This window comes from Vanessa tameamea, chromosome 14 (genome assembly GCF_037043105.1).
Source record: "Vanessa tameamea isolate UH-Manoa-2023 chromosome 14, ilVanTame1 primary haplotype, whole genome shotgun sequence".
Classification (NCBI taxonomy): Eukaryota; Metazoa; Arthropoda; class Insecta; order Lepidoptera; family Nymphalidae; genus Vanessa; species Vanessa tameamea.
This window is the reverse complement of record NC_087322.1, coordinates 2,794,884-2,805,795: the sequence shown is the minus strand read 5'-3', so window position 1 is coordinate 2,805,795 and position 10,912 is coordinate 2,794,884. Positions and strand designations below refer to the sequence as shown.

At 29.9% G+C, this 10,912-nt stretch overlaps 1 protein-coding gene across 1 annotated transcript in view; it reads left to right on the top strand.

Moving 5' to 3' along the window:
* Nucleotides 1–10,556: 10,556 nt before the first annotated feature.
* The window catches only part of LOC113398569 (serine/threonine-protein phosphatase 6 regulatory ankyrin repeat subunit C-like), a 50,609-nt gene continuing 50,253 nt past the window's right edge, over nucleotides 10,557–10,912 (top strand). The window contains exon 1 of the mRNA XM_026637367.2: nucleotides 10,557–10,760. The gene's annotated coding sequence lies outside the window, so the exon portion shown is untranslated. The remainder of the gene's footprint in view (nucleotides 10,761–10,912) is intronic.

Here is a 10,912-nt window from a genome sequence, read left to right as displayed (position 1 = left end):
TTCTAAACGCGTTTTGGTATACATACATCTTGCTATCATATATCTTATACTAATATATAATTATTTAATTTGATATATAATTTTCTTTTAAAACCTTACGAATTTCTTGATATATTGAGTAATAATTAAAAACATTATTTAACTTCAATTATTAATTAACCTTCATCAGTACGTGTTAGTGTAAACATTAAAGCAAGAAAAGCGAAAACAAACTCCCGGTAGTGTGATAAAATGCGTCTTTTTTATAAATACTTAAAGTTACACTTTTCACGTATTAAAAGGACTCGTCATTTCGCATTACCGGAAATTTACGGTTTACTTTTGATTCAATCCATCTGTCTCTAGTCTTATAATTTGAGGTGTGTGGGTGACTTATGAGATCTTTAAGCCACGCATTTGGCGTCGGTGTCAATACAATGTAGAACTAAATATATTGAAGTGTTGTGTGAAAATTCGATACCCGCGTTGGGCACTTTTTAGTAGACGAAAATCTTATAGGTTCGCGTCACTGAGATGCTCATGACGGGCGCATGCGCGGCGGCCGTCTGCTATGCGCGTTAGACGCTTTTCAGATGGGTGAAATATCGTGTAACAGTATTTCTGTAGCTATAGATACATCTGACGTATAGTTAAACATTAGGTATTTTATGTTTTCGTTTGATTATTATTTGAATTGTTTATTTAATTTAATTTCAGAATCACTGTGTAGTGCAATAGTGAGTACACAATAAATAAACCAATATTTTTAAGATGAGAAATAAATAACAGAAAATTATTTTAAGCCTTCGCATTTAGTTAGACGTTTGAAAATTTTATAGTTTTTATTTTCTAATATTTAAAAAAATTAAATGCATCACGAAATTAGTATTTCACATACGCTGGGACTTTTTCTTACTTCCCTGGTAAAACCGATTTCTAGTTGTATGTAGATTTTGATATTAAAAACTTATAACGTCTAACAATAATTTAAGATTAATGTGTTGAAGCTTAAAATTTGTTTATTAGTGCAAAATTATATTTGAATAAGGACCATTCCATTAAAAATATATTTTATTTAAAATAAAAATCGAATTAGTTATTAATTTAAATTGTGAAAAATAAAATATGTACTTTGCCATTTCTTTGGAATATGATTACAACTATAATATGATATCATTCGGTTTTAATAGTGGATTTTTTCGAAAAAATATTGTCATGGAATTGGGGTTATTTTAAAATCAAAATATACTCATGTAGGCTTTTATAAGCACTTTTGAATCGTCATTTTACATATTTGTTTAGATCCTTGATCCTAAAGATCTTCAAACGGTTGTAAAAGTAATAATTAAATTTCTAAATGAAACATTTAATTTAAATATGTCCAATGATCGAAAAATCTGTACTAAAAATATAAAACGACAATCGTTTTTTACGCGATACTTAGACAGTTTTGAATTAAATATTATAATTTCTTACTTTAGTTACCATACGCCAATTGTATCATTTTTGAAAGACAATTTCATAGTTGAAAGTACAAAAGTCTTAAGTATTATATTAAAAATAATGATAACAATGACACAAACAATTAAAATAATGTTCAAAGTCAAGTACATTGACATTTATGTAAATACAAATACTATCCATAAATAATGTGATTGTATTTTAATCGTTATTTCAATTAAATCGTATTCATATTTTGTCATGATCTTGAACTGAAATTATGTAAATTATGCAACAGATTTGAAAACCAGAGCGATGTTAATAATTTTAATTAAAACATTAGGAAATTTAAATTTGAATACTAAAAGTTCTAAGTTTTTCACTTCTATCGACAGTCCCTATAATTGTCAATATTTTTTTATTAACAACAAATCACTATCATTAAAAACGAGAATGGTATTAAACTGATACAACGATAAGTGACTTGAATTCATGGTATAACATTAACACGAACACGAAATGTATACAAGCTATTCATTTCACCATTAATGCGTCGCAATTGGATATAAGTCCTTTCATCTATTGACCTGCCATATTACCTAGTTTGACACCAGTAAGAAATATTTTAAGTACCTCCGCTCGCTTCCCTCTCTTTATGTTAAAAAATTTATTGGATTTCTCGCTTTTTTCTAACATATTTCTTAAGCTCAACTCCAAATAACAGAAACATAAAAACAGCCCTTTGCTCCTTCCTAAAATAATTCGGCGAGTATCACGTCTTTATTGCCCCATTAACCACCCCCTTCGCTTTTACATATAACCAGACTAACGCGATCCCCACGATACCATGAATCAGCTTTGTAACTATTCGCGTAAATATTTTTTTACAGAAAGTGAAGGTCTCGGTTAAATGGTAATAAATGCAATACGTCGATCGTGAGCCCGCAAAGTTATGATGTTTCGAATGTACACTTTGCCTAATGCTTTATTTACGGCATATAAAATGCTTCAGAGAAATATGATCTTAACGTTATGATATTACAGTGTATATTGGTATGTGAAGTATGTTTGTCAATTTAAAAAAAAGCTTAGTTGCTCGCTGTAATTCAATTAACGGCTTGATGTTTTGGCCTTGTGTTAGCCTCCTTTTTGTAATTGTGATAAAATTAAATCGTTAATGGTTCTGTGGAAATCAATACGTTTTTTCACCATAGACATGGAATTCATAACATTTTTTGATAGATAAAATAGCAATTAAGCAGGATATCATTCAGTTTTACCTAAGAACTACTCACTAAGAGTGATTAATTTATAGTTTTAAAGTATTATTTTAAGTAAGAAATAAATAATTGTTACTTTTGCAATAAACCAAAGAATTACAAAAAAATTATAAATTTAACATTTTCTAGGGCTGTGCATAGGAAATTAGTAATTTTTACTTTGGAGTTACAAATGTTTAGGTCTAAAAAGAAAAAAAAACAGCTTGAATTGAATAAAAAATCAGTAATAAAAATTATATACAAATAGCCGTTTGCTCGGTGGAATATCATTGCAAACATTACACAGAAACCTACCGAATTTTCTTGAGTATTAGAGTTTTTTGTAAGCTGTGTTGCCTATAGATCAATTTTGATATTTGGAATTTCAAAAATGAGTAGGTATCTTCTGCAAAAACTATCGTCCCCTATTTAAATCCCTCATTTAATTGATTCCAAAGTTCTGAAACGATTGTTTTTTAATGAGAAACAGCTTCAATGAAAAGAAAACCGAGTGCATTCCATGCTGCACAATATCTACTTTTTTTATTTCTTGTCGGTGTTGTTATCCTGATAAAGTACTGAACTTAATATTCATGTTGTATTTATTGTATTACTTTCATAACTTCATAAATTAAGTTCACCTGATCTGTAAAACGACATTCATTGATGGTTAGGCGGTACGATGTTCGCCGGCTCAGCTAGTATATAATGAATATGAATATTCTAATCATCTGGAACGATTGTGTGAAAACGATCGATTTCATGTTTTTTTTAATTCAGTCATTTGTTCATTTGTCAGTGGTTCTATATTAAAGTAGCTTGATATATTTTCTTTTGTTTACACGATATAAATTGCATGCACTAATGAATATTTAACAACCAATAAATATATATCAATCCGTTTTCATTACCATCCAAATATTCTGGATACATCTTCGATTCGAAAGTTTTATTTAAATACATTCTTCATTTAAGCTTAATTTATCGATGGTATGAACATTAAATGTTTGACAGTTACGAAATCCATGAACATTTTGTATGAGAAAATCTAGGAAAAATATTTTTTCTTTCATTTTAGTATTCGTCAATTTTCCAATGTTTTTAATAGTTATTTTTATAACCGGGACAGAGATAAATAGAACAAATCGAAACCATGAAAATCAGTCCAGCCGTCTAGAGTTATTAGTGTTCGAACAAACCCAACTTAATTTTATATATTACAGATATAAAAGATTATTCGCGAGATTTACCCTTTCTATTTTTTTTTTATATAACACGTACATAATAAATAGGTTTATATTCAAAATTATAACTACTGTAAAGAGTGTATGTATTATTGCGACAAGCTTTTATATCATAAAGAATTGTATAATGGAATAAAATGTTGGTTTTTATTTTTTAAAAATTATCAGAACATTAAATAAGAAATCATTTTAATAATGTCTACTATTCATTTATTTCGTATCAAAACATGAACATTTAAAGCAAAGGGGCGAAGGTCATATTACTAGAAGAGTTTGGTGAAACGTAGAGAGATAAGAGCAAGCGACCGCTGATGATAGCCTCCCACTGAAAACGTCATAATCTGCTGATAAAATTACATAAGGTGGATTGTCGCACATGGTGAACAAGATTTTATATCGCGGAATTCATGAAATATGGTTATAAGGAAACATAGAAATAATTAAAATATATTAGTAATTTTAAAAAGTTGATTGCTAGTCTTAAATTTCAAATATTTTTGCATAATATTGAAGTCTTACACTAGCATTAAACGAATCTTTTATTGAATGAAATGAAATAGCAAACTTGACATTTTTCTCGTAGATATTTTTCTTTTGATACTTGGTGGCAGTAATTTTTCAACAAGAGCCTTAGGTATTACATTGCATTCTTCAAACATTTCTACAAACAATTGAATACAACATAGAATTTACTCTGTGAAAAAATTAAAAGAAAAAAATGACATAATTTAAATAAATATTGACAGTATACGCAGGTGCATTCGCAAACAAAATTCACTGGATGGCAAATCCGACACAACCGGAAAAAAATAGACAAAGGCCAACGGCTATACGTTGTTTTCTGAGACACGGGAATGTTCACAATTTCAGCTCCTGGACTCTGGGTTACAAGTGAGAACTTATCGACAGAAAGACCCGATAACTTTTGAACTAAACCAACGATTTATTGGCCTGGTATTAGTTCGGAAATTGTTAATATGGAGGATTATACTTACACGATTGAAATAATTTAATTATTCAATAAGATTAAATTGAAATTAAAGCTACCATCTAATCGAAATATAGATCCAACCGAGAAAAACCGGTAAGAAACTCATCAGTTAGTTACTCTTTACTATGTGGAAGTATATGTAATAATCATGACTGCGAATAGTAACTTTTGTATTTAGTCGGTATTGTAGTATTAGTTTTCTTATTATATCAATAATTTGAGTTGTGGAAACTAATACTGATAGAAATTAGCAATATAACTTTCGACATCGAGTTCACACGCACGCGATCATTTACTCGTAACCATACGAGGAAAAAAGTGGAGCCACAAAACGGTATGAAACAAAATCTCGTACGTAATATTTTACAAAATTTCATATAACGTTTGCACATTTTATAATATAGGTTAAAATCGATTTCGATACAGCTATATTAATTTTATTGTAAGCTCAAATACTCGTTCTTTTATAACTTTTACTGGTGACAGGGCTTTGTGCAAGCCCGTCTGGGTAGGTACCACACATAACATCTTAGTTCCCAAGGTTGGTGGCGCTTTAACGGTGTTTTTATTTCTTACACTTGACACTTCTACACCTGACAAATGTTTCATATTTCTAAATATATATATAGACAATGATATGTATATTGTTGTTAAGGTATTGTTGTACGGAAATCATTTATCTCATCAAAAACAAAAAATGTAAGTCTTGTAACACAGTCGTACAGCGAAAAAAGTTGTGAGATCTCATTTAATACCAAGTAAATTATTATATTCAGTACCTATGGAAGCTCCAATTCAACAACTTTGGTCGTTGTTCCCTAATTAGTTACCTACCATCAAATAATAATAGGACAACTAAAATATATATATTATGAGAATATATATGTGATTGTGTAATCATATTCGCTTAAGGTCATTAGACAACAATATTGATTCTAAATAGAGGATGAAGTTGATATGCTATCTGCCACTGAAAGACCCGTCAAAATCGGTCCAACATATTCGGATAATAGCCGTAAAAAACAGTAATTTTTTTTTTTATATATATTCATATGCTTTGATGTAGTATTTGATGAACATATTTAGATTTGGCCTGAATTCAAAACCCTCTTTTGAGCTTTGCTGCAGTCAGGTAAAAATATATAAAGATTAATTGGACATTCATTTATGCAGTAAATATCGCATTAGTCTCTATTTTTCTAATGGAGTACGCTGTAATTAATTCGCGATCAAAGAGAAACTGAACGAATAAAAAAAATCGTATTATTTTAGAATGTTTTCGTTTCGAGTCCAAACTTCAATCAGCATAAAATACTCTTACAAACATTTGTTTTTCTTGTACATCGCTTCTGCTGTATTCTATTTTCAATTTATCTTTTATTTTTCTTTTTTGCGTAATTTTTCGGCCGGTTTTTTCATATTCATTTTTTCATCATAAAATGTTTTTATTCATTAACATTCATAACTAAAACTACCAGCCATTACGAAAATATCGTTCAAAGTTAAACAATAAAATTCTACTGATTTTGATAAAATAATAAATACTCTTTTGTTTATTGTTGTTGTTGGTTGGTTTAGAAAATAATTTGATTGGATTAAAGAAGTTGACCTTTTTTGAACTTTTTAATTTTGCAGGGCATAGAGGACCTTTTTTTACGCTGGAAAAACGCAAAACTTATCGAAAAATCTTAAAATCACATATTATGGATGCTCTCAACCTTATCAAAAAGAACAGCTCACATTGGCACTATAGTAAGCCACAACTGATGAACATTTGAAGGATCAGGGAAAGTTCATAAATTGCAAATACGTGTCAGAAAACATTTAAAGTAACAAGCTGTGTGTCGACTCCAAATGTATTTAATCTTTAAATAATACAAATAATGTCATTGCTATTAATGGCTATGATAGCCAACCATGTATATTCTGGAGAGTGAGAAAACCACGACAACTCGGTGCACGTGATAGAAGTAAAACCGATTTAAAACTCTTTGTGTCAGTTTACATTCAATTGAAAACCTTATGTATAGAATCATAGTCAAATTGCAGCCAATATTAGTACCGAAATTAAACTATTACTGTATACACTAAAATTAGCTCAATGCTGAAATATTTAAGGCCGTCGTAAGCAGCTGTGAGTCTGTGGTTCATTTCAGCATGGCTTAATCACGTGCGGTCTGTTACATGCGGTTTAGTCTATACTATTCATAAGAGCTGGTGACGCACGTGGGATATATTTCGAAATTGAAAATTATGTCTTAAATATTCTGACCTGATGAGATGTGGACATCACCGCCCTTAGACATTGGCATTGTAAGAAATATTAACCACATATTACACAGCAAATGCGCCACCAACCATGGGACCTATAATGTTATGACCCTTTTGCCTTACTTCCTGTGTTACGTTAAGTGAATCAACCTTTTAAACTGGAACAATACCTTCTTAAGTATTGCTGTTAAGTGACTATATCTGCCCTGCTGGCTTCGACAAATCGCTACGGTGTAAATAGTAGTATATCACTTGTTCCAAATTGAAAGTTAATTGTTAAGCCTGACTGATTTCGCTCGGAGGTCATTCTTAAAGGGAATTTTACGTAGATCATTTTATAGTACTCTTTATTCCTGCAATTTTATAATTCGAACGACAAATTCAACACGCACCGAAATAGTATAGGTTCACCTATAAGTATAACAGTAAGTATGTACAAGAGCTTTTACGTGTATTTCCTAAGTACAGGAGTGAAACTACTTCAAGACAGTATATTATTGGTCCGAACCGTAGTGCTCCCATATAAGAGAGCCAGGCCAAGCTACCTAAAAGAATTTAATTAACTAAAATTTTAAAAAGTTAAACATTTTATGTAAAACGTCAAAAATTTAAAATTAGTAAAAAGTAAAGTTTTACGTATAAAAGATTAACTTTTTCGACAAAGTATAACTCTAGGTATTTTTTATGTATACGCTTTTGCCCATTAAAATATAAAAAAAATTTACACATTTCTAATGAAATAATTGTCAATTTCCGTGCTTGCGAGTTGCTTACAACTTGATTTTTAATAAAATCGTGTGTTGATAACACAATTTCTTTATCAGAAAACACAATTTAAATATTTATTTCACTCAACGTTGCCGGAGACACAAATGTTCAGGTTTGAAAATACTTCGCATGCTTTACGTTGACTTTTATAGTTGAACACTCATTCACATATTATTGATTCTTCCATCCTTTGCACAGAAAGGATGAGGAATTTACTCCGTGCGTTCTTTTAAATAATTAAAAATGACAAATATTATAACTTAGAACTATTGATCTAAGCAATTTATCCACGAGTGCGTCGCAACGCATACATTGTTTATTGAAATATTTTGTAATATCTCTTAAGCTATGAATCCAAGGTACAAAGTAGTAGGAGTAACATTAAGTCCTTAAATATATACAAATATGAATTAAAAATAGTTGTTGTATAAACCTTGACCGCGTGAAATGGTGGCAAGAATGCTAGCCGTTGAATCGTCAAAAAATACTTACATGTAAAACAAAAATATACCGGAGAAATTATGTTACACAAACCAAATCGTTTTTAACCGTGTATTAGAAAAAAATTGCAAACAAACGAATATACGCGATAAATTACTGAATGAAATGTAAACTAAAGCAATAAACTGCGGAAACTGTAGAAGCAATAAAGTATTATTATCTCACTGATAGGTATTAAGCCTCATTTAGATAAGCATAAGTCCTTATTCAACCACTCGTCTCCATTAGAAGTACACATACGATAGAATTTCATCCGAAACATACAGATTTTCTTACGTTTCAATGCCGAGCAGAAGATCAATTAAAATATTAATTAAGCATAACTCAGCGGCTTTATGAATTTTAACCATCCGTTAAGTTAATCTTCAGTTAAGATCTATCCACTCAAAACACATCGTTCTTATAAACCATTACTCGAATACTGACAAAATAATATATTTCATAATACGGTGCCAACAGTCCTCTGACGTCATCGTCTCATATAACATCAATATATAGTTTTGAATTGGGTTATGACATCCATAAAGTAAACAAACTGATATATAATATGATAATATAAAATCCGAATCATAATATAAATTATAATAACTAGTAGCATATTTAACTATAATAAAGATATCCAGATGGAGGTACTCCAGAGCAAAAAAAATATTCTTTACAACCGTTTCGCGCTGCCACTTTTACTAATTGATACAACTGCTACACGTTCAATTCTCATGTTTCCTATTTGGGTACCACCATTAATCATTTATTATATCGCTATACAGCAATAATTTTTGTATCCGTGCACTGGTTTGAATGGTAAGTTATTACGAAATATCTCGCCCTAGTTCCTACGCTTGGCAGCGTAATGATAATGTATGAAATTATTAGTATTATTTATAGTATCAATCGGTGATGGTTATTGTTTGATGATCTTTGGTTCCCTCATAATCGAATATAAATTTAAAAACCGCACATAGTTATTATACACTTTTTATGGAAACGACATATCTTTGAATACAGCTATAGTCGAATGTTAATGGGTCAAGGGTTTCAAGTATAAAGAAACAAAAAGAATAAATGAAAGGTGTGCAAACATTTCACGTTAACTGCGAGCAACTGCAGCGTTGAATGTCTCAAGCGTTAGTTTGAATTAACAACGAGTGAAGAGGAGAATCAAAGGAAAAACTAAGATCATTTGCAGATTATAAAACATGTCTATTTAATAAATGTAAGTCAAAGGGTATTTTAATTCAATTTTTTTTTTAAATTAATATTTTGAATAAAATAAACAACTTGCTTATAAAATTTATTTTTAGATATTTTTAAATTTTTCTATTTCTATTAAATTTCTTGCGTATATTTTATTGTTTTGGACAAAGGCTTTTTGTGTCCCTATTAAGGTTGTAAGATTACGATGACGTTTAAAAGATTAAATCTGTTGAATAGTTCGGACATTTTACGAGTATGGATTAGCACTTAAGACGTTGGACACAATTCAAAAGCTTTTTATTAAGAGGCAAGAAGACTTTCTTTTTGTCATATAAATATTTTGAATTGGTTCTCTGTACAAAATTTGAAATAAAGTACTTTTGAAATGATTAATATTCTTGCTGGCGATAATTAACTTATTCGCTATTGTATAGCATCGCTCAGCAACAGTTTTTAACTTGAGTGACGCCACTTTACATCAACTTGCAAGCGTTAAATGATTCAAGCAGCCTATTAGATAGTCGAGTAAACTGAGGTCAAGGATTGCTGTTATTATGCTCGTATTAAACACACAACAATAAATCCATTACGTTGATTTCATTTTATTTCATTTTGATTATCTAGGTAACAATTAATATTATTTTTATTTTGTAAAGAAAATAACTAACATAATAATACACATTCTTATTTAATTTTAATTATGGAATATTATAATATCTAAGCGTTTAATTAATTTAAAATATTAATTAAACAACTTAATATATATTTCTGCTATTACATTTTAATATTAGAATAATTATGTTAAACGCAGCAATAAATATATGTAGAACGAGATAATTATACGATTCGACAAAATGAAGATTACCAGTTGCAACCGCAGAGCTACAGGTCTCGTCTCCCGCCCCAGTCTGTCGCGAGCTACGCCGTAGCGCGCGTGTTGCTACGAGCCGCCTCCCTAAACACGCTACTATTAAATATTTCAACTTTTCGGTTTAGATTAAATTGCTTAACAAGTAACATGTAAGGTTCAATTGTTAAATAATAATAACAGTGATTTTAGTTTCAATTCCATAAAGTTCCATAATATACTGAGGTAGCTACACGTTTTCGAAGGTATGAATTTTTAATTTAATGTTTGCATGTTAAGCATGTAATATACAATTACTGATACATCATACTACGTATGTATTCTAATTTTCTCCTAATAAAATACTAAATTAATAATATACAAAAACTAAAATGCACAAAAAAAATCCTGTTTTTTT